This window comes from Callorhinus ursinus, unplaced genomic scaffold, assembly GCF_003265705.2.
Source record: "Callorhinus ursinus isolate GAN/ISIS: 27379988/994484 unplaced genomic scaffold, GSC_fseal_2.0 scaffold76, whole genome shotgun sequence".
Lineage (NCBI taxonomy): Eukaryota > Metazoa > Chordata > Mammalia > Carnivora > Otariidae > Callorhinus > Callorhinus ursinus.
This window is the reverse complement of record NW_027397138.1, coordinates 3,261,230-3,283,455: the sequence shown is the minus strand read 5'-3', so window position 1 is coordinate 3,283,455 and position 22,226 is coordinate 3,261,230. Positions and strand designations below refer to the sequence as shown.

The 22,226-nt window shown below is 42.4% G+C and overlaps 1 protein-coding gene across 1 annotated transcript in view; it reads left to right on the top strand.

Annotated features, from left to right (window-relative positions):
• Window positions 1-22,226, top strand: part of FAT3 (FAT atypical cadherin 3) — a 643,793-nt gene that overhangs the window by 463,399 nt on the left and 158,168 nt on the right. The window lies entirely within an intron of this gene.

Here is a 22,226-nt window from a genome sequence, read left to right as displayed (position 1 = left end):
TTCAGTATAAATTAGAACTTCAACATATTTGAACTGTGGATTCCAAAATGAAGATATCTTTCTTGGGCTGATTGGTTCTGAAGGTGGTGATTTCTGGTGCATCCCTCCGGACACTCTCGTCTGTGCCGAGCAGGGGTGGACGAGCAGCCTTTGCCTTCCTCTGAAAACAAGCAGTTGCATCAACATCTCTGCCTTGACTTCAGGCCCCTTTGTCAATCATCAGAAAAGAAGATTCAGGAACAGAGCCCTGGGAGCCTCCCGGGCTCTGGGATGCGAAGAGAGAAAGCAAAAGCGCTGTGATCAGAGTGAAGTACATCATTTGTGGAGACGCGAGTTGCTTTGCTTCTCGTTTCCTTTCTGGGGAGAGGGTTGAGGAAGAGAAGCCTGCTAGGTGATTCACTGCTCGAGATGACTATGTCTGAAACCATAAAATGTACTCCTATAATTCATTAAGACAGAAACAGCAACAATATAAACTGTAAGAGTGTTATTTCTGGAGGGGAAAAAAAAAACACCGTAAGGCAAGAGATGAGAAAATAGATAGGAAAGAGCTTCATGGAACATTCTTTCTATACATATCGAGTATATTTATTGGGAAGTTTGAAGTCTGGATGGTATGTATGGCACTGGGATTTCAGTGTGACAGTCTGATACGGAACAGATGACAATGCTTGGAAGTTAGGGCTTTGTTAAGATTTTTTCACACATCTGCACTTCTAAAATGGTCTGTTAGTCCGGAAGAATCACTTACTGGAATCCACAGGTCCTATGCACACACACACACACACACACACACACACACACACACACTTCAAATCTCTCCTGTTGTTTTCCTTTAAATCAGTTCACCAGCAGTGATTTATTTAACAAGCACTGGACTAGGGAGTGGTGTCTAAGGACCCTGGAGCTTCCCTGCCATGATTATCTTGCATGACTAAAAGCTGTTTAATTGCCCTGGACCTCAGTTTCCCCTACTGTGAAATGTGGCAAATAATTACCACTCCATATACTTCAAAGGATTGCTATTAGGATCAACCCTTATATTTTATATCAAAGTACTTTTAAAACTCTTAAAGCATTATACGTAATAAAGGAGTATTATTATTATCATGTAGTACTGTGATAATCCTTTTAAAACATTGCTATCATCTCATAAAGATGAAAGACTCCAGGCTGCCAAAAAAATAATTATTATAATTTTTTCGAAATCATACTACTGGACTGCAGTTCATATCCAGTCCAGAATTAAAGGACATTTGCCAGAACAATAACACCTTATATATATTTATGTGCTCCTTTTCTTTGCAACAAAGGCCAGGACTCCTGGGGAAGTGGTGTTCTCCGATAGTTGAACTCATTACCTGCCCGCAGGGAAAAGGAGGGCGTCTCATTAGCTGGGGAATCTGCCCAAGATCACTTAATGCCTTGTCCCTGGAAAGGGTGGTTTCTTGGGGGGGGGGGTTGGTGCAGAGTGTGACTCTAGGGAAGAATGTTTTCCAGGCATTTGAATTTACTTCCCAGAAGAATCCTTAACTGTTTTGCATCCTTTACAGACTTACATAAATACTGACCAAATATTTCCATCTTTTAGGGTAACACCAATGCATCTGGCTCATCATTTCTCAGTACCTGGTATTAATCTGCCTAGGAAAGTGGTGCCAAATAGCCGCTAGCCACCTCTGAGAGTTGTTGGGAGAAAAATGTGTCTAACATCTGGTCTGGGATCTGGCACTAAGGAGGTGCTCAGTAAAGTGTGTACCTGTTGTGGTTTTAATTATTATCATATAGTGTCATGATACCTAAACCTCCCAAACATTCAACTTCATCTCCACACTCCAGGACAGAGAGTAGCTCCTAGGCAGCTGATGTGCAGAAAGGAGGCTCTGACAGTGGACTTGGCCTGGGTCCCAGGGTCTGCCCTCCGTGCTGGGGATACAGAGTAAACAGGGAGGGGCAGGGGGCACATAATAAATGAATAAAGGCTGTAAGTTCAGATACAAGCTCTCTGAGGCCACTCAAAGACATTTCCAGGATAGTGCCTGAAAGTGGGGATGGTAGACAACATCCAATAGACTGGTCAGGACGGCCCCTTTGAGTAGGTGATGTTTGGTGACATGAAGCCAAGATTCTGTTCAAGGAAGGCCAATGTGATCACCCAGGCCCATGTGATTTAAGGGTGTAAAGGTGGAGGTGGGTAAAGGTGATAGGAAGTGAAGTTGCACAAGGCAAACAGGGCTGTAGTAAGGATGATGCATTTTTCCATGAGTGCAGTAGAAAGCCAGTAAGCCAGGGTGATGTGATATGCTTGCCAGTGTGAGCTACTCGGCTGAGCAGAAATGGGCTGGGGCAGGGCACAGGTAGTGGGGAGACTCGGGGGGGTTTCTAGAAGGATCCATGTGAGACATGATGATGGGTTCAGATGAAGGCTGTTAACAAAATAACTAGAGAAGACAGTTAAGGTTCTAGAAACAAACTTCGACACTTCACAAAGCAGACTGCCTCCACTCAGTAGCTGCAAAATGGGGTGGAAGGCAGGAAGCTTTCACAGGGTGAAGAGTAAAGAACAAAGAAGAGAAAAACTGAAAAATATCTGACTGGCTGGGGCCACATAGCCAACCTTGTTTGGGGTGAGAAAGAACAAAGAAGTAAGGATAGAGCCCAGAGTTGGCTTGGCATTTGGGGATTGACTGACTGGATATCCTTTGGTTCTGGTCAAGCAGAGCATTTCCGGAGGCACAAAAGTTATCTAAGTTTCGGTTTGCTGAGGTGGCACCTCAGAAAGCAGTGGTTCCACCTTGGGCCTAGAAATTTATTTTAACCACAGTAAAGGCAGTGGGTCTAAGGAAAGGGTCTGATACAAACCCCATCATGATTCTGGCTAACAGGCAGCATGCTGGCTTTTCTGAATTCTCAGAATGGAGCTTTGAAACACCGTGGGTCAGCCGAACCAATCTGACTGGCCCCAAGCACCCACCATCGCTCTGAACGTCTCCCAGGATCTCCATCATTTGTGCTCTTTCTTTTCGTCACCTCTGAGGCTGAGGTTTTCAAACACCAGCTAATCTCAGTCTCCCTCTCTCTCCCCCAGTCTCTCCATCTCCCTTGCTCTCTCTGTCTCTCACATGCACACTAACTCCTGCTCTCACCTTCTGAATTGTACAGTTCCTTGTCACGCTATTTTTCCCTACATAACTTTGCTGTGACATTCATTTCTTTTTTTCTGGATGGATCATGGAAAGGATATTGCTTTAACTCAGTCCTCCAAAAACTGAGCAAAATAATATCATTCAGAATGCGGACTAGAGTTCTCTGAGGTACACAGACTTTTGTAACGGCTGGTACATTGTATTGTGTGAGTTTTAAATGCTGGGTGTGGGTAATTAACCTCCTGGAGAGCCTTTAATTGTCAAGATAACCCTGCACTCCCCTTAAACTCATATTAACCTTCTGGCTCTATTTCATATCTCTCCTTCCCAATAAAACAAAATTGACTCTTCTTGAAAGGACCCATTTAGAGGCTGACCTGGTAGGTACACTTCTGAATGGGTAACCAGAAGGGCATTAATGATTTGTTTCTGGTTTGCTATCCCCATGATAGGAGGCGCTTTAATTGTATACCACTGGTACTCTGCCTGTACATTGAATTAAGATATTTAGCATGACCAGGTATGGGCTGTAAGGGATTTTGAATCTGTAAGCATTCACTTTCCATCTCTGATGATAGGAGGACAGTGGTCACTATCAGAATCCAAGGGATTTACCAAAGAAAGAAGAGCAGTGAAGAACTGTAGAAAGATCCACAAGTACAGCTTACTCTTTTTTGGTGAATTCTAAGTGTTCGCTCTTGCCTAATTTGAAGTCTGTTATGTGTAAACATCGGAGTGTCTTCTGTCCCTACCATAAAATCCAAAAATATGGGATTTTTAGCTCACTTACTCTAAGTCATATACATTCCTTGATAGCCTTTTATGATTATAGCAGAGGTAGAAGGCTAATTCGGGCAAATAGATGCAGGAAGTGATAACAAATGCATAAACTAAATAGTGAATTAATGTTTTAGCTTAACAGTTATGACTTTAGCCCCCCCTCACTATCAGAGAAGATAGCTGCAAAAAAGGAATCATTGCAGGCAATAAATGCAGGGATCGTTGACCGTTCCCGCATCTGCAAGGTGGGGATAACAATCCCTAACACAGACTTGGTGTGAAGAGTTATGGGATGACAGATGAAAAGTGCTCAGGACGCCGACGGTCAGACAGCGAGTGTTCCGTGAACGGGGGCGGCTGTTGTCAGTTCTCTGCCTTCCTTCTCTCTGTCTTCAGAGTATTTGTTCTAGTACCTGGTACACAGGGTACTCAAGAAGTGTCCTGTGAATGAGTGACTACTCTAAGAGACCCTTATTCTACCCTAGATGAGGTGATGGACAGCAGTTTAGGACACCATGAAGTTCATGGGCTTGGAGACAGAAATAATGGAATACGCTGCCTCTTTCCATCCACCTTGCCAAGTAAACTTTGATCCCCCATTTCCTTATCTGTAAAGCAGGGGTCAGTGATCCCTACCTCATCGATGAATCACACAGAGGGCCTGGCACACATAGACACTGCTAAACCGTTGTCTGTCCCTCCCTCTTTCCCGTCCCTGCCCTTCTCCCCTTTTCCTCAGCAAACACCTTGTCAGTTTCCTTTCTTTTTCAGTCCTGGCCCCAGTATTTTGAATAGCTTAGAGCAGTTCAGTTATTCTTAGAAGATATAGCCACTTAAATAATCCTATAGTTCCGGCTTAATTATGTGTGAATCTTTATCTTGCATGCTGAAAGAGTATTATTTGCCTCCCTTTTGATCTTGAAATGCTTCTCTGTTCAGGGCTGGATGGTTCTGATAAAAGTCTTCCAGAGAGAACAGAGAGCGTGATTTTATTTGCAAATCAGAAAAGATGACAAGGCCCAGTAACCAGCATAAAGACGGGATGGGAAATTTTGTTGTGTGTGTGTGTGTAACTTGAAGTAGTCCAGAGAACATGGCGAGATTTTAGAGTGCAGTGGTATAAATAACAAAACACATTACAGAGGGATATACACTAGAGCTATAAGAATGTAAATTATTTACTATCTGTCCCTTTAGCATATCATTCATTGTCCTCTGTAAGGTACGTCTCAAATGACTCTCCTCCCTGTTTGAAATTCTCATCCCTTTTATAGTCTTATTTTCTGAGGAAAAAAAATACTGTTCTTTGGTAAGTTTTCATAACATTTCCTCTTGCCTTAGGATGAAAATTGAATTCTTCGGTGAGTGCACATCCTTAGTGGTTTCTTCCTTTGGTAAGCCTCTGCTCTTGAAATGATGGTAATTTCTGGTGGTGAAGAATTGCAGACCTATTTCAACCCATTAAGCAGTCCATAGTTTGATGATTTAACTACAAGAGAAATGGAAGTTTCTCTCATTAGGTTCTTCTTTCTGCCACCTTCAAGAAACTTTGCAGAAAGTACCAAGAGGCCTTGAAAAAAGATGGTCCACCCATGCACATAAACAGCACTTGTGGCAGACACTGGCATCAGATGGAGAGTCGGTCCTCACTTCTGTTTCTTCCTGTGTTGTACCTACTTTGACAGAGTTCATGTAAATTCACTGTTTTTTCTTCCTGTCTTAAAAGCTTTATTATGTGCTGATTCTGGGCCTGGCATCAGGCAAGACACCAAGCTTCTGTTACTACAGCGAGTATGTTTTGCCCACTGAACATTTTTTTCTTCGCCTTTCACAGTGAGGTCATTAGAGTCTAACCTGCTGTTTATTCATGAGCTACTGTAGTTGGCTGCTGTCTTGTTATCAAGGGGCTGTTTTTCATTCATATCATCCAGACACTTCTCCCGCATTATACAGATGCAGAAACTGAGACAGGAAAGATAAGAGAGAGCCAAGGTCACACAATCACTTCATAGTAGTGTCCAGGATAGGTCTTCTTCTCTTCACAGAGCAGTATGGCCCAACACATACATCAGCACATTGAAATGTGGCTAATGGAATCATCTTTTCCCACTCTTGGTTCACAGCAGATTTACCCAGGTGTCAGGTCAGCCCACCCTTAAGCATCAGCATGGATGGGTATGAAAAGAGGAGGTTTTCTCTTAGACTCTTTGGTTATTCATTTACCACTCCCTCAGCTGCTCCTCCTTACCCACTCCTCTGCCCTTCACCACCTGCCCAGCTCTGGACAGGGCTTCGCCCTGCTGGCTACCACCCCAAGCTCCAGGGCCAAGTCCACCTGAGAGGATGCTGTGGCCACACTGTGTGCACCAGCTTGGACACCAGTGGAAGAATAGACCAGGTGTTACAGGCTGAATCGCCTATGTTGAAAGCCATATGTTGAAGTCCTAAACTCCAGGATCTCAGAAGGTGACTATATTTGGAGTCTTTAAAGAGGTACTTAGTTGAAATGAGGCCATGAGGGTGGGCCCTAATCCAGTATGACTGGTGTCCTTATCAGAAAAGGAAATTTGGATGCAGATGCATTCAGAGGGAAAATCATGTGAAGACCCAGGAGAACACAGCCATCTATGAGCTAGGGAGAGAGGCCTCAAGAAACCAACCCTGTCAACACCTTGACCTCAGATTTCTAGCTTCAAGGATTGTGAGAAAATAAATTTCTGTTGTAATTTGTCATGGCCACCCGAGCTCACTACTGCAGCAGGCAGACTTCATTCACGGGCCCACCCCTGCCCCTTTCTCCTCATACTGCCCCCTCACAAGGCTATAGAAACAGATCCAACTTTATTTACTGAAGGATGGGGCAACTACAAATACAGTACAGCAGGAAAAAAACCTCCACCTAAATCTGGTTATTTCCATGTTCCACACTCCATAACTACGAATGAAAAGTATCCCCAAGCTAAAATTCTTCACAGAAGGCTCCCTCACAGTGTAAAACTGGTTTCTAACTATTTCTCTCCCCTCAAGTGCCTACTTTTCTGAGGGCCTGCTTCCTCCACTCTCTTCAGTGAGGGTTTCCAGCCCATCTTTCCCAGAAATCCTGTCACTTGACTCAGGAACTAACCCCTCCCTTTAGATTTTTCTAAATCAGTGTCATTCTTACGTTTGAAATAATGCCCCAAGAGCACTAAAGCAGGCCAGCCAGGGGTGGCCTTTGGCACTACAACTCCAGTTAAATAAGGAGGACTGGTGGTGATGATCATGATGGTGGTGTTGATGGTGGTGGTGATCATGATGATGGTGTTGATGGTGGTGGTGATCATAATGGTGATGGTGGTGGTGATCATGATGGTGGTGGTGGTGATGATCATGATGGTGGTGGTAGTAATTGTGATGGTAGTGGTCATGGTGGTGGTAGTTGTCTTGGGGTGGTGGTGAAGGTGGTGGTGATGGTGGTGGTGATCATGATGGTGGTGATGGTGGTGATCATGGTGGTGATGGTGGTGGTGATCATGGTGGTGGTGGTGGTGGTGATGATCATGATGGTGGTGGTAGTAATTGTGATGGTAGTGGTCATGGTGGTGGTAGTGGTCCTGGGGTGGCGGTGAAGGTGGTGGTGATGGTGGTGGTAGTGGTGAGTGGTGGGCATGCGTGGGTACTTGTGTGTGGGAATATGTGTGTCTGAGGTAAGAGCAAGGGTTGCCATTCCAGTTCCTGCAGAATAGTCCAGGTTGGTGTGAGCTCTGAAGAATGATATTTTGTGAGATCTTCCCAGCGGTATGAATTGCATATATATATATATATCTATATATATATATATAGATATATCACATATATATACCACTTTATTTTCCCAACTGACCAAACAGTAAATATTGAATCAGACACATACACATTTTTCCAAGCAAATACTAATTCTCAGAGATAGTTTGCTCCAAACAGAAATTACAAGAGAACTGCAGGCTGGTAACTCAGAGGAGGACCATGGATATGGGTGGGGGTGTAGAGGGGAAATATGGCAGGTCTCACCCGCCCCTTCTGCAGAGGCTCTGCCAGTGGCAGATGTGGAAGTAGGCGGGCCTGGTTTCCTCAGAAAGCCTTATTTTTTCCAAAACAAAACAAAACAAAACAAAAAAACCCAAATCAGATTTATGTGTCAAACCTCCCTACACTAATGTTGACACCTGCATTTTTTTTAATACCATAATGAGCCAATGAGCTCCTGTTTTAGAAGATCTGATAGGAGGGAATATTTTGTTTCTTACTGCCCCATAATTTGTAATCCTCTCACAGTAGAGAAATTTACATATATTGTAAAACGCAGTTTGTTTCTCATCGTCTCTCTGCCCTACACTTTTTTCACAATGTACCCTTTGGAATCCCTCGAAATACAAGAAATGAGCCCAGGACTGTATCTGAAGAGACCCTGTTGAGGTTGGGAATGTCGGCATGTGAGGACTTGGTTAGGCTCTCAGCTGAGGGCCCCCGCCCACCCTGTCTCCACCCAAACCAAGGTAGGAAAGCGTTGCTTTGGCCCCTTGGATGACATAGAGTCTCGAGGGCGTCATGCCTGCTTTGTCTGTCCCTGGCAGTCTTGTACTTTTTAGCTTTGCTTGTCTGTGTCCCTGGTTAGCCTCCCCATGAATAATCTGCAGTCACTCCTAGACGCTGGGAGAGTTGTCTGGAATGAGTCCTTGATTCTATAAATAGCCGCCTCTAATTTATCGGTTTGTGAAAGATGGCGTTTGTTTTCTTTCTCCTTAAAGCTGAACACTAATTAGTAGAGCAACAGTAAATGAAACCTGTTCCCTTGGACCTGGAAAGGTCCTTCCATCCAGTGGCCCCGCCTGGAAATGGAAATGAGCCGGCTTTTGCTGCCTGCTGGCTGGTGGTGCTGGCGGGCAGATAAGCTGCTCCAGGGGGGTCACAGCTTGTTGAGCTGGGCACACAGGCTGCAGGGAGCTGAGGCTCTGCTTTTGTTTTTCACTTGTGAATACTTTCTGAACGGGGTGCTATGTGGCTGCTTCCTTCCTGGGCGAGTGCTGATTGGGTCCTGGGGGAGAGGGGAGGTGTGGGCGAGAACCTCTCACCCCGAGGGTCTGGTGTCCCATCGGTGGCTTATCCCTTCTCAGAGAAGAGGTCCAGATTCCTTGCATGGCTCTGCACAATCATGAAGACTCTCCACTGCGAATCCCACCTCCCAGAAGCTGAGGCTGACTTCTCCCCCTAGTGCAGTGATGATAAATTGACCCTCTGCCCTGGGCTTCCACAGCTCCTTTTCTCTCGTTTTCCCTTGTGTTGCTTTCCTAGTTTATTTTGTGCAGCCCGCTCTCTGAGCCACAGAATGATCTGTCCAGTCTGATTTCATTTGGGTCCTTCAGAAATCATCCAAGCTCGTGCCTAATGCCAGATGCGTATGACCCAGTTGAGCACGTTAAGTCTGTCTGTGGGAAAATAAAAATATGACAGCAGGTTCAGAACATGAGATTCCAACTCAAGTGCCTCTATTAATAAAAAAACAAAAAATACTCTGGCTTGCTTCCTGCTGGCTGCACACAGCTTTGTTCGAGTGAGCTGTTGCAAGACCTTCCGAGCAACTTGCTTGGGTGGCAGATCGGGGGCTACCAACCTCATCTATTTTGGGGCAAGACCGTTTTAGGGAAATGCTGAGAGGTGTTGCCAGCAGGATGCAGGTCACTGTGAGGAAGGTCAGTGGGGGCAGTCCTCGATGTCAGAACCAAGGAAAATAGGTTGGTATGTGAGGACAAATACCATCAGTCCCTTTGAAATTGAGAAAACCTGTCGTAAATTTGGTTATTCCATCTTTGGGGATGTAGCACTATACGTATTTTTACAGTTCCTCAATCTGACTTAGAAATAAAACATGTCTCATAAAACAATGTCCTTTGTACTGCGGATGTAGATAGAGACAGTTAAAGCACAGGATTTGGAGACAGACCTCGCTACTCACCAGCTGCGCCGTCTTTCTCTATCTAACCTCATCTATGCATGTTGCATATATATTCCACTTGTTAGGTGTTTAATGTATGTTAGCTATTATGATGAGAAGCTTAAGATTTTTCCTTGGGATTCCTGAAGTGGTGTTCTTATGGAAGAATTCAGAATACATAGTGCATTGTATTATGCATTGTATTTTGAATTTTTCTCATAGTTGTTGAATATAGTTATGGTTCTTTAATGAGATGGCATCTATAAATGTACCTAACATAGCTCCTGGGTACATGGTATGCACTTAAGAGAGTATTAATTCCTTCCTTTCTTTTCTGAAGAGCCCAAAGCCTCAGAGATTTCTTGTCTTCTGTTTGCCAATATCCATTTAAATGGGTTGTGACCAAGTAAGTTGGAACAGCTCATTCTCCTAAGGTAGGCTGAATGAGAAGTCAACCATGGGTCTGGCCCAGCCATGAAGAAGGTCATTGAGCCTCTCCTGGAGGCTCTGCAGTCTCCCTGGCTTTCTGAGTCAGGATCTGAGAGGAAACTGAGGCATCCAAACTCATATGGCAGAGCTGTAGCATTCCCAAGGATCCAAGGACTCAATAAAGTGATCATCCTTGAGACTAGCATGTGACAGAAAGCTAATTTCTCCAGTTAGTTACCTCTAGGCCCCCCTAGTATTGTCACTAACTCCCAAGCTTTCCCCAGAATTATAACCATTTTAAGGCTTTAAATTGGGCTTAGTTGCTAATAGAGTAAGCGTGTTTAATATTTAAACACAAACTGGGATTTTTTTTTCCTGTTTTATTCGTATGTCAACACCTCAATTATAGGAAATAGTAAACTGGTCGTGAGACGTCAAGAAAAGACACAGTTGACAGATACCATAATTCAAAATTCATTGCCCTTAGACATTTCAAGCTCTGCCCCTCCTTCAGTCTATCCTCAACTCTGTTAGCAAGCTGCAGGATGAGCTCCCCAGAGAGTCTGCATCTTTTCCCTGCCTGGCCCTCCCTTTGGTGAAGATCCGTGGTAGGCTGGAGGGCCACAGCTGAGGAGTATTGCTCTTTGTACTCCCAGCATCTAGAACAATACCTGGGACATCATAGCCACTCTGTGAATGGGTTAAACTTTCAGTTGAAGGCTACAGGTAACCCACAAACCAGATAATCCATGCCTGCCAGGTTACCGTGATCTGTACTGCCCAGAAATTCACAGAAAGTCTGCGCCCAGGCAAGAGGTTGGCAGGCCTCCCGCCATGCCAGCCAGCATGCAGAAAGGGGAGGGGCTTCACCCCACTGCATTCCCGTCCCTACAGAGGCCCTGCTGGCCATCCCCAGCATGCTCAGAGCCTAAAAGCAGTTCCTAAATCACATTTACCTACCTGAAATCTATCATCCTCATTAGGTCGTAAATATATAATTCAGAAGGAAGATCATAGATTTTTCATAAGGTGCCCTGTTATAATTCCTGGCATGCCACTATACACTTTTAAAGATGCTGATAAATCTTAAAATTGGATGTGGGGCTAAGCTCCGTGCTAATGTATACTTTGCTGTTATGTAATTGAGAGAACCCTTACCTCTAGGACACTTCTTTCGAATAAAATTTTAAAAGTTCAATATTTTTTAAAATGTATGACTGCTCATTAATAGCCCTCTTAAGAAGCTTTATAAAGACGGTCTAAAGTAGACAATTAGTACCTGCAGAGCAAGGGGCTTCTGACCAATCAAGCCGTGTGTTCTTCTAACTTTCTCCATATAGAGAGGGGCCTCATTTGTTCTTGTCTTATTTTTAATTTGAATGCTGTGAAAGCAACTGTTGCTATCCCTTGGCTTATGACGGAATTTTTCTCTTCTCGGTGTGGGGACAGCCTCTTTGCCACTTTGAGAGTAAGTTTGACAAAGCCTCACCTTTATATTTTCCATCGTTATGTTCAAAGACCTCAGATCTCTTCTCATTAGATGAAAGCAACGGCAGAAAGTCTGCAGTTAAATTTTAGGTAACATTGTAGCCTTTGCAGCAGATACTCTTGTGCAATGCAGGAACTAGAGATGCGTTCAGTTGGTTGCAGCTAGAGAATATGAGGGTGTTTTATTTAGCATTTTTACAACAGGAGATGTTGTTCTGTCTCTATCAGCAGTAGCCAAGACATGCTTGCCCCACGTTGGAATGAAGAATTACAAATCTCTCTGTGCAAGGCCGTTGACAGACCCATGGTGTGTGCCTTGATACATGCACAAAACCATTTACCCATCTTCAAAAATGATGCTTCCAGGAGCAAATCATTTAAAAGTTCCTGTCATATCACAAGGATATCAGTATGTAAGGAAGAATGAACTCAATGTCTAATGGTTTAAAGCATGTGTATATGCACCTCAGTGAAAAGAAGAAAATTTGGGTCTATTTTAAAAGTCTTATTTTAGAAATTAAATAGACCCTACTAAAATAGTAGAATTTTTAATATAGTTATTGCTAATTATTCATATTTGTGTGTGTAGAAGCATGTAATATATAATACATATTCACTGTAAAACAAAGAGAGAGACAGGGAGGGAAGGAGGGAGGGAGGGAGGGGGAGAGGAAGGGACAGAGAGAGATAAAGAGACATCAAGATATGCAAAACAGAAGAAGAATTTCACACTCATAGTTTACTCGTGCCATGCCGGTCCCTTTTTACATTTTGGAGTATGAACTTTCAGAACATTTTTTGCATTTATGTATATTTGAGATCATATAATCCTGTATAAAATCTGTCAGAAAGATTAAAATAACACTATACATATTGTTTTGTAACCTCCTTTTTTCATTTTTCAATTTGTTGTGGGCATTTTTCTATATTCCATGTGTTATTATTAATTTCCTTTTTGCTTGTGTGAGATTGCATTAAACAGCAGTCTGTGGTTGGTTTTTAATGACCTCAAGTAATGGACCATCCGTCCCTTTTTCTGGAAGACTGCATGGCTACAGCCCAGCCCCCTAGCTCCCCTGTTCATATTTCTCTAAGTTGGTTTGGTGCCCACTTTCAGGCAGGCATTCACTTACCTCCCTCTGCTTGTAGATCCACTGAAAAAAGAAACCAAAAACCCTGTACATGATCTAATGTCATTTAGCAGATTATTTCATGTGCTTGACCAGACTACACACAAATATGAACAGAAATCCTTCCTTTGGCTGGAGTTGTGATCTTCTACCTTAGAGCATTCACTTACTAAAGGAAAAATTATACCATGTAGGAAAACCCTCACATAAATATCTCTGAAACACTTGAAAAAGGCCTACTGCATATTAACTCATGTCATTTGGAAAATTACATGAGAAGCCTGATCGTGAAAACCTGAGATGGAATCGTAGACATCAGAACATTTTACCCACACATATGAACTACTTTCTTCTCTTGCACTGCAGATTAATATTCGACCTCCCAACACTTTCTCACTGAAAGCAAGATGATACATTGTGAACATCTTTTCACAAAAGTGCAAGTAAATCCCACAGAATCCTGAAATGTCAGCATTAAATAGTACCTTGGAAATCGTCTACTGGATGACGGACCATTTAGATCCGAAATTAAAGATCTGGGCAAACATTTGCCAAATGTGGGCATGCGGGCAACATCCACATTTGGCATTGCTGTCTTGCATTCTCCACTGGTGACGAAGTGCGGTGTAAAAAGAGGGAAAGAATCCAAAGCAAACTGGCTCAGGCTTGACATGTCTTTGAGAGGGCACATATGCCTTCCCATGTTGAAAAGCAGACTCCCGTCAGATGTGCACACAGACCTAGTGGCAAGCAGAGCAGCCCTTACCCATAGCACAGCAGAACCAACCTGGAGCCATTCTGTAAAAGGGACTCTGGAAAGCCTCTAACGTGCGTGCCAAGAACCAGTCAGCTCTGTCCTCAGAAAGACTCCATTTTCCAACAACCTTGAAATGTGGTGGTTGGTAAGAGAGGGCAGGAAAAACAGTCTGCTTCCCTGAAATATCCCATGTTGAGGGTAAAAATGTAAATAAATATACAATCAATGAATATGCATCTGTTGTGAGACCAGAGAGTACAAAGTCCTTAATGACCGTTTTTGTCTTCCTCCTGACACTGAGGTTATACTTGCTAGACTCACAGTAATTCCTGGCTGGACTGGATTGAAAAACTGTTCTTGCCCCTTCTCTTTGTTGTGGTTAGACAGAGGACAGAGAAGAGGAATCCCAACTCAGTTACAGTGAGTTCTTATCCAGGGGGACCTTTAGTTATAATATAAGGCCCATGTCTGGCTATTTCCCGTGACGTAATATGTAATGTTAAACATCTGACAAATGTCAAGGCCAGCCCAGAAACTGTACGCGAAGGTACCATATATGAGGCTGCCAGTTGGAAAGACAAATGTATGTTGCTCATTTGTCGCTACACAGTTCAACTTCATTATGTTGTCCACGATAGGGTCACTTGTCCCCAGAAGGACAGAACGTGGTAGACTCTGGTTGCTTAATAAATATTATGTGGAAATGCCTCCATTTCCAAAGGGCCAGACACAGTGTGCAAGATTGCCATCAGCAGCCCTCTGCCCCTTGTGCATATGACATTGCAGGCTGCCCACCTCATGCAGGTGTTCGGGTGTAAGCTCCAACAGCAGGTAATAACGCGAGTCCGGGAAAAGAGTCGCCGCCGGAAGCGGTAGGTCGGCCTGGGGATGGATCCACGACCAGGACGGAACTCCCTTCTCAAAGGGAGTTGCCCTTGACTGCCACAATGGAGGTTTGAAGCGAGAGTTCAAAACCACGAAGAATGATAGGCAAAGGAAGAGCATTGTTCCCTCTGCTTTTCTGCTCTTTCCTTGATTGTCATCCATTTCAATGGCATCCAGATGTTCCATTATTTTAGCTACCAACTTGGGAAATTACATTATAGTTACTTTCAAAGTTGTCAGAACCCTAAACTCAACAATGACAGTTTATAACCCATTTTCTCTAAAGTGCTTAATTTTTTTTCTTATAAGCCTGATAGGCTGGCATTTAAATAAAGAAAGTCAGGATTCTGAAATTCAATTAGTTTTTGTATATGCAGAGTTATTCTTTGTGCTCATCCACATGCATACTGGATCTTGCACAGACATACTGGATATATTGTACATTAACTCTTCCTCCATTTAGGTCTAGATTTGTTAAAAATGGGAAATTTGTTTCATGCCTCAGGGTTGAATAGTTGCGCTCTTTAATTTTAGACTAAACTATTTAAATTTTTTTGGCATTCAAATGTATGCATTATTTTCCCGGAAAATTGAAGGCTAGTTAAAAAGAACAGTAATACTAATTTTGAAAATGCATACTCCCCAGTTGAATAAAAAACACAATGGTATGTGTGTCATATTTTACAACAGATTTATTTAAGATTTCTCAGAAAACTCCATTTGTAATTTCCAGTTGCAAGAGGATGAAGTTCTTCAGTGTAATGCCTGCAGCATTCTTATGGTAATTTTGAAATTGGGAGACTTGGCCACATTCATAGATGGTAACTGTAGAAAATCGGCCACTTTCAAATCAAACAAAAGCATAGAGAACCTTGAGGATACTTTTGAAAAGAGGAGACTATTTCTAACAAGTCTAGTTACACTCTCTGTTCCTAAAGCAGATGAATGGGGGAGTTTTTATAAGAGTATTGCTGTTGCTTTTTTGTATTGGCTGCTTGTATTATCTGTCCCTACAGTACTTAGCACCCTGTTGAACTCAATAAATATGCGGTGGTGATAACATTATTGCTCAGAATTCATTTAGCGCTTTCACATCTTTTAAGTGTCACAATGTTCTGCCTACTAGGTGCAGGGAATTTTAATTTAATGCTCATTCTGAGGCTTAAAGCTTGGAAGTGTAATGACCCATGTGAGATAATCTTCCATTCCAGCAGGACAGTTTTGGAGCAAAGCCATTGGGTTGTTCAAGAATTCATTAAAAAGCAGAGAAATCTTACTTCCCACACTAAAATTCAGGGGCTCAGTGTACTGGCTTTTCCAGTCTCTACCTTCTAAGCCATCCACATCATAATTCCCCGACAGACCAAAAAAAAGAGAGAGAGAGAAAGAGAAAATATAAATATATCTATGACAATTAAGTAGCTCTGACCAACTTCAATCAAGCTGTGCCCATGGTAGAGGTTGAAATAGAAGTCAAATGAAACTGGAATGAATTTAGTTTTCATCAGGACAACTAAGCTTGTCCCTCAGCCTAATTCAGCTATTACTAGACTTTGGAATATCTGACAGTTTCCACATATTTTTTTCCTATGAAATTTCATTTCCTTTAGGCTTAATAGAACCTATCCACAGATAGTTTTGATACCAATAATATCCTTTATATCTGACACAGTACTTGGTATCTGATAGGCATTCTGGATCTCTTTAGTTGAATGAATGAATGAATCATCCATAAAGGGAAGTTCCCAACTGTTCTAGGAACCCTGGTCTTGGTTGTTTTATTGCTTCTTTAAAAGGAGAAAACTGTTGGGGTTTCCTGACAAAATCCTTAATTTTTTCTTATATCTCATTTGAGGCTCAATGCCTACTTTTTAGAAACCTACTTTATCAATAAATGCAATAAAATGGTCTAAGAATATCTAAATTGATAATAAATCTTCGTAAATTATCATTTGTGAGAATATGCAAATATTTGGTGTGAGATTTATTTAACAGCCCGTGGCTAATACAATAAATACCTAGAGATACATATGTGCACGTGCGTACACATGCACACGTGAATACTTACATACAACATGGTAATGAGACTCAAGGTTACCCTAAAGCAGTTGGAAGACACCAGACTAGCGCATGAAACTAATTAACCGTAGGGCAGTACATAATAAAATTCCATTCCTAATTGTGAGAAACAACATATATGTCCTTTAAGAGTTAAGGGCTGGATTTATCAGAAAGGACATCATGGAAGACAAGAGACATGGCCTGGGCTTTGGATCAGAGGGGGAGCAATGTAAAAGAAGAGAACATGCATGAGCCACATGCAGACATAGAGTGGGTTACATATAGCACCCTTGGCTGACTATGACAAGAGCAGCCTATCCGCCAAGGGAAATAGGATTTGGAGAGCAGTGGAGCAGGGAGACTGAGGTGTAGTAGTGTTGACTAGAAACATGAGGGAGTACAGAGCAATGAAAGGTTTCTGAGCAGAGTGATGACATGCTACAAGTTGTATACAGAGATAATTGATCTGGTAGAAGGGGTCCTTGGAATAAGAAAGAGACTGGGATCAGGCCAGCCAGTTGGGAGGTGGGTCCAGGTGTGAGGGAATTGTGACCCAATCACAGGTGGGGGTAATCAGGAAGATAAAAGAGACATGGGAACATGGGCAAAACTTGGGGACTGAATGGGAGACCTAGGGGAGGAACAAGGGTAGTTATTTCCCACAGATATCCAAAGCTGGTATTCAGTAGCAGACCCGTAGATATATCGTAAGGTTGGCTTCATCTGTGTTTCCTCCCTTTAGATGAAGTGACGTGCCATCATTGCCAGGCTTGGTTAGCCCCTTCTCATTCACCATCAGATATGATCTCAGGCTTGATCTGCTCTTGTCTTGTACAAAGAGAAGATTTTCATAAGCATTTTCTGAAAAGAAATAGAGATGAGTTCCACCTTTTTTATTGTAAATTTACATGTATTTCAGCTTTACTCATTTCCATAAAGTTCTTGACTCTGCACATTGTGACCACTCTGACAACTGCAGTGTTTCGAGCACAGATGAGTTTGACTTAGGGTCCAAGTGTTTTAATTTTCTTCCTCGCTGCATGTGTACTTGGGGTTTGACCCTGAGGTATAGACAGTTCTCTCACCACAGCCACTTTGTCTGATGAACCCATCATCCCAACTGAATCGTGGTGGTTTAGAGATGGAATCTAGAGAGAGATTCACTGAGGGAAGGCAGGGAAGTTTCCCTTTTGTAACTGTAGTAATGGTCTAATGTAATGGAGAAGAGAAACCGATGGTGCATTTGCTTAACTGGAAGTAGCCCATTGCTATAGGCTAGAAAGAGCCGGGACGTAAGTTCAGGCTGACCAGCGTCTGAATCAAGATTCTGCCATATATTTGCTGAACGATCTAGAGCAAATTCATAGTCTATCATAGTTTCTGTATCCTCGGCTGTCAAGTGGGGATAATAACAGCCACCTCGTTGGCTTGTTGTAAGGGCTGTGTAGAAAGCCTATGTAGAGAGAATAGCAAAATGCCTTGCATAGAGCAATATAGCAACTATTATTAGTTTCCTCCTTTAAGGCAAAAATGTCTGCATATTTCATTGTCCTTCATACCTAGCACAGTCCTGGTATTTTTGCTCAATGGTTACAAAAGCAGAAGGGCATTTCGAGGACTAGGAAGAGCAGCAGTATCCATAGTCAAATATCCCTATTTGCCTTCCAACGAGGAAACCTAATTCAGCACTTCAGCTAACGTGCATCTATGTAATTGTGGGTGTATGCATTGCACTTCTAGAGGTGAGCCGTCTTATCCCATCTCACAGGTCTGTCAGGAGACTCATGATGACTCACCCTCCTACAGATCAGGGGGCTAATTATGTTATTAGGATGTCAGAATTATCTGGAATGGCTCTGTCACCCACCTAACAAGAGAAGTAAGTTTGATATAGCTGTGTTCAAAATGCCTAAAAAATGTGAATGATGTATGAAATGATGTATGAACATATATGGAAGATTTTTTTCAAAATGTTTTATGACAGACTTCCTTCTTTTACTCCTATGCTTTAGCTATTACATTATTCTTTAACTTAAAATTGGTTTTAGTTCACTTCTGCAATAATTCCTTAAGTGCCTAGGATAGACAGTTTCTTGTGCTCTGTGTGATAGGGCCAGAAGGTGAATAAGACTTGGCCCACTGGGGCCCCCAGCTCTCATCTCTTGCAGAGTAGGGGAGCCCTCTATCAGGACAAAATTATCAGTCATGATTATCGTCAAAAGATTTTTACTCACATTATAAAGGGGTAAACTAGGCAGTGCCAAAATGGACTCAGCTAGATGGTCATGGTGGGTTGTGAAAATGGCCAGAGATGTTTGCAGTTCCTCTCTATCAAGAGGTGGAGACATGGCTAGGTGACTTGCTGGGACTAAAAGCATCCAGCAGAAGTGGTGTGCAGTCTGAGCTTAGTCCCCAAGAGACCTTGCTTCTATCTTTACTATGTTTGTATATCTTGAGACTTTGCTTGTTTTAGTGATGTGATCACTCTTCAGAGGCCAGATGGACCTTCCATCCAAACTTTGAACATCAACCCATGATGCCACACATACACACCAAGAGGGTATAAAAGGGTTTATTACTCGAGTAATGCACTTTCTGGGGAGAGCAGGATGAAATCCCAAGCTGGGTCACAAGTGGCTTGAGAAAGTTAGGGAAAGGAGACTGGTTTGGGGTTATATGGTGGTTGGGGCTGGGCTGAGCTCTTCTGCCCTGGAGCTGGGCAACATGATTTGAACTTCTTGCCAGCACCAAAGGCAGGAGTACCTGAGCTTTCTTATCAGCTTGCCTGGATATGGAGCAGAAGGGGACGAGAGTGTGGTGGGGCCTGAAAGCTGTCAGCAGTCAAACTGAAAAATGCCATCAAATTCTTTATTCCTCCTTAGTGTAGATGTCCTCATAGCACTTCACACCTGAAATTACTTTTTCTTTGTAATTTATTATTCCTATATCTCCTGTCTACAGATTATGAACTGAGTAATGGCTGGAACCAAGTCTGTATCGTTCTCCACTGACTCTTACCACCTCTAGATGGGTGCTTGACATATAGTAGATGCTCAATAAACATTTGTGTCTGAATGAACTTCTTTAAGTGAACATTAGTTTCTCTGCATCCAATGCTGATGCTTAGAGCCTTATCAGAGAACAGTTGTACTGCAGGTAATTTTAACAATCTTAAGTTTGAATATCCTGCTCTGCATCTCTGGTTAAGTTGATACCCCCCAAAGGAATGGTTAAGAAATGTTAGTCTTTGGTTCTTCTCAATGCTTTGAGCCATGTCCTAGTATCGAGTCAGATGACCAGAACACTATATACTTGGAGCAGGTTACTCCGGCTTACCGTGGAAATACTTTTGCAGCATTACATTCTTGGTTTATATTGAAGTTGTTATGTTACACAGCCATATCCACCTGTCACTGAATATTTTGTAGAAGTGCTGCTCTGAACACTGCCCTCCAAGTTATTTACTATTTCCTAGAAAAGACCCTTGCAGCAGGATCTCAGAGTTTACCAGTAGGGCTAAGGGGCATCTCCTCTATTACATGAGGAGTTATAAAACTCGCTGCTGTGCTAGTGGTAGTAGCTTCCCTTAATCTAGATTTCCTCATAGTATTATCCCTACCACGCTTATACCCCCAGCTCTTGTCTTTGTACCTTTCTATTATCATATATATATATATATAAAATGTATATAACATATGTGTAATATATATCATATATATATAATAAATGGACACTTACTCTGGAGACGTACTGGAAAGAAGTCCAAGAGAGACTTCACTTTCCATTGCCCTTCCTCTGTTTCAGGGAAGCCTGGTGCTTAGGGAAAAGCCGAACGCAATTCTGTCAGGTCAGTCCATTGTGGTGGAAGGTGTGATTCACCCTTCTGTCTTCCATAGCACATTTTCAGTGGTCAATAAATGTTTACTGCATTACTCTGCCTTGAGGTTTTGTCTATCCCATAGGGGCTGAATTAACATCATTGATGGCCAGAATGTATAAAATGTAGGGATCTAGAATTTAAAATACATCCATGTTCCAGAGATCTTTCAGAGGCTCTCTTCTGAGTAGCATAGAGGTTGATTTTCATCTGTATCTTGTCACTACTGAACACAGTGCCTGACTCTTAGGCCCTAAAAGCTGTTGTGGAGTCATTATTTATTGAGCTTCAGGAGTACTTTAATATCTTTGAAACTTTGGGATTGGTTGTCTTCTTTTACCTACAGCTTGATACACTGAAAATGAAACAAGAATTTACTGCTAATGTAGATGTTGTTGTTGTTGTTGTTTTTAAAGATTTTATTTATTTATTTGAGATAGAGTGCGCGCAGGGCACACAGGAGTGGGAGGATGGGAGGGGCAGACGAAGAGGGAGAAGCAGACTCCCCGCTGAGCAGGGAGCCCGACGTGGGGCTCAATCCCGGGACCCTGGGATCATGACCTGAGCCGAAGGCAGACGCTTAACTGACTGAGTCACCCAGGCGCCCCTAATGTAGTTGTTTTAACCTATAATTTAAAATGTGTGAAAAAGATAATCCAGTTAACCTTTTCTTTAGGAAATAGTTGGGTACATATACAGTAAACTATAGAGATAGTGTCCATAAAATGAATCTGTTTGCCTGCTATTTCTTACCATATAGTTGGAGATACGTTTTCATTAAAAACATGTCTTAAGATGCTGGACTGTGAAGCCTTCGGTGAAGAAGGAGTCGCGGTTTGGCAAGGTTGCAGCCTGGGGGACAAGGGGGCAGTAGAAGGGTCCCTGACACCTTGACAATCTGCAGCACATCCCTCACTCTGCTCCTGCGACCCTTTTTCTTCATCCTCATTTCTAGATTCCACACCCCAGCTTCTGGAGCCTAACTCTTCTCCGCCTTCACAGCAATTTCAAGTTTCTTGATAGCCATCTAAGTTTGCTTAAATTTTTTGCATTGAATAAAAATAAACTATACCAGGGCTTCAAATTCAAAATCTGCTAAATAAGTTCCTTAAGGCAAATATTTAAACTCAGGCATTTGTTATCCTCTTAGGATTTCTGTGTAAGAGTCCAGGATTCTAAATGCTGTGGCATTGCTTAGTAATGAGACCTGCATGTGTTGCAATATGGGCTAATTGGGCTAATACAGGAAATACATTAGCACAAATTAAGTGGGATGTTAAAGTATCTTATCAGCTATTAATGACAGAAAAATATGAAGTAAAAAGCTAAGTTCCTTTTTGGGGAATGAAAATACTCAAAATTAGATTTTGGTGATCGTACAACTCTGTAAATATACTAAAAACCTTTTCACTGCACACTTGAAACAGGTGACCTCAATGGCATATAAATTATATCTCAGTAAATCTGATTTTTTAAAAAGCTATGTCCTGGTAAAGGAATGAAATAATGCTTTTTATTTTAAGATTTATTTATTTATTTAAGTGGGGGAAAGGTAGAGGGAGGGAGAGAATCCTGAAGCAAGCTCCCCTCTGAGCAGGGAGCTCGATGCAGGGCTCCATTCCAGCACCCTCCGAGATCATGACCTGAACCCAAAATCAAGAGTCAGCTGCTTAACCAACTGAGTCACCCAGGCGCCCCTGAAATAATGCTCTCATTTACATAT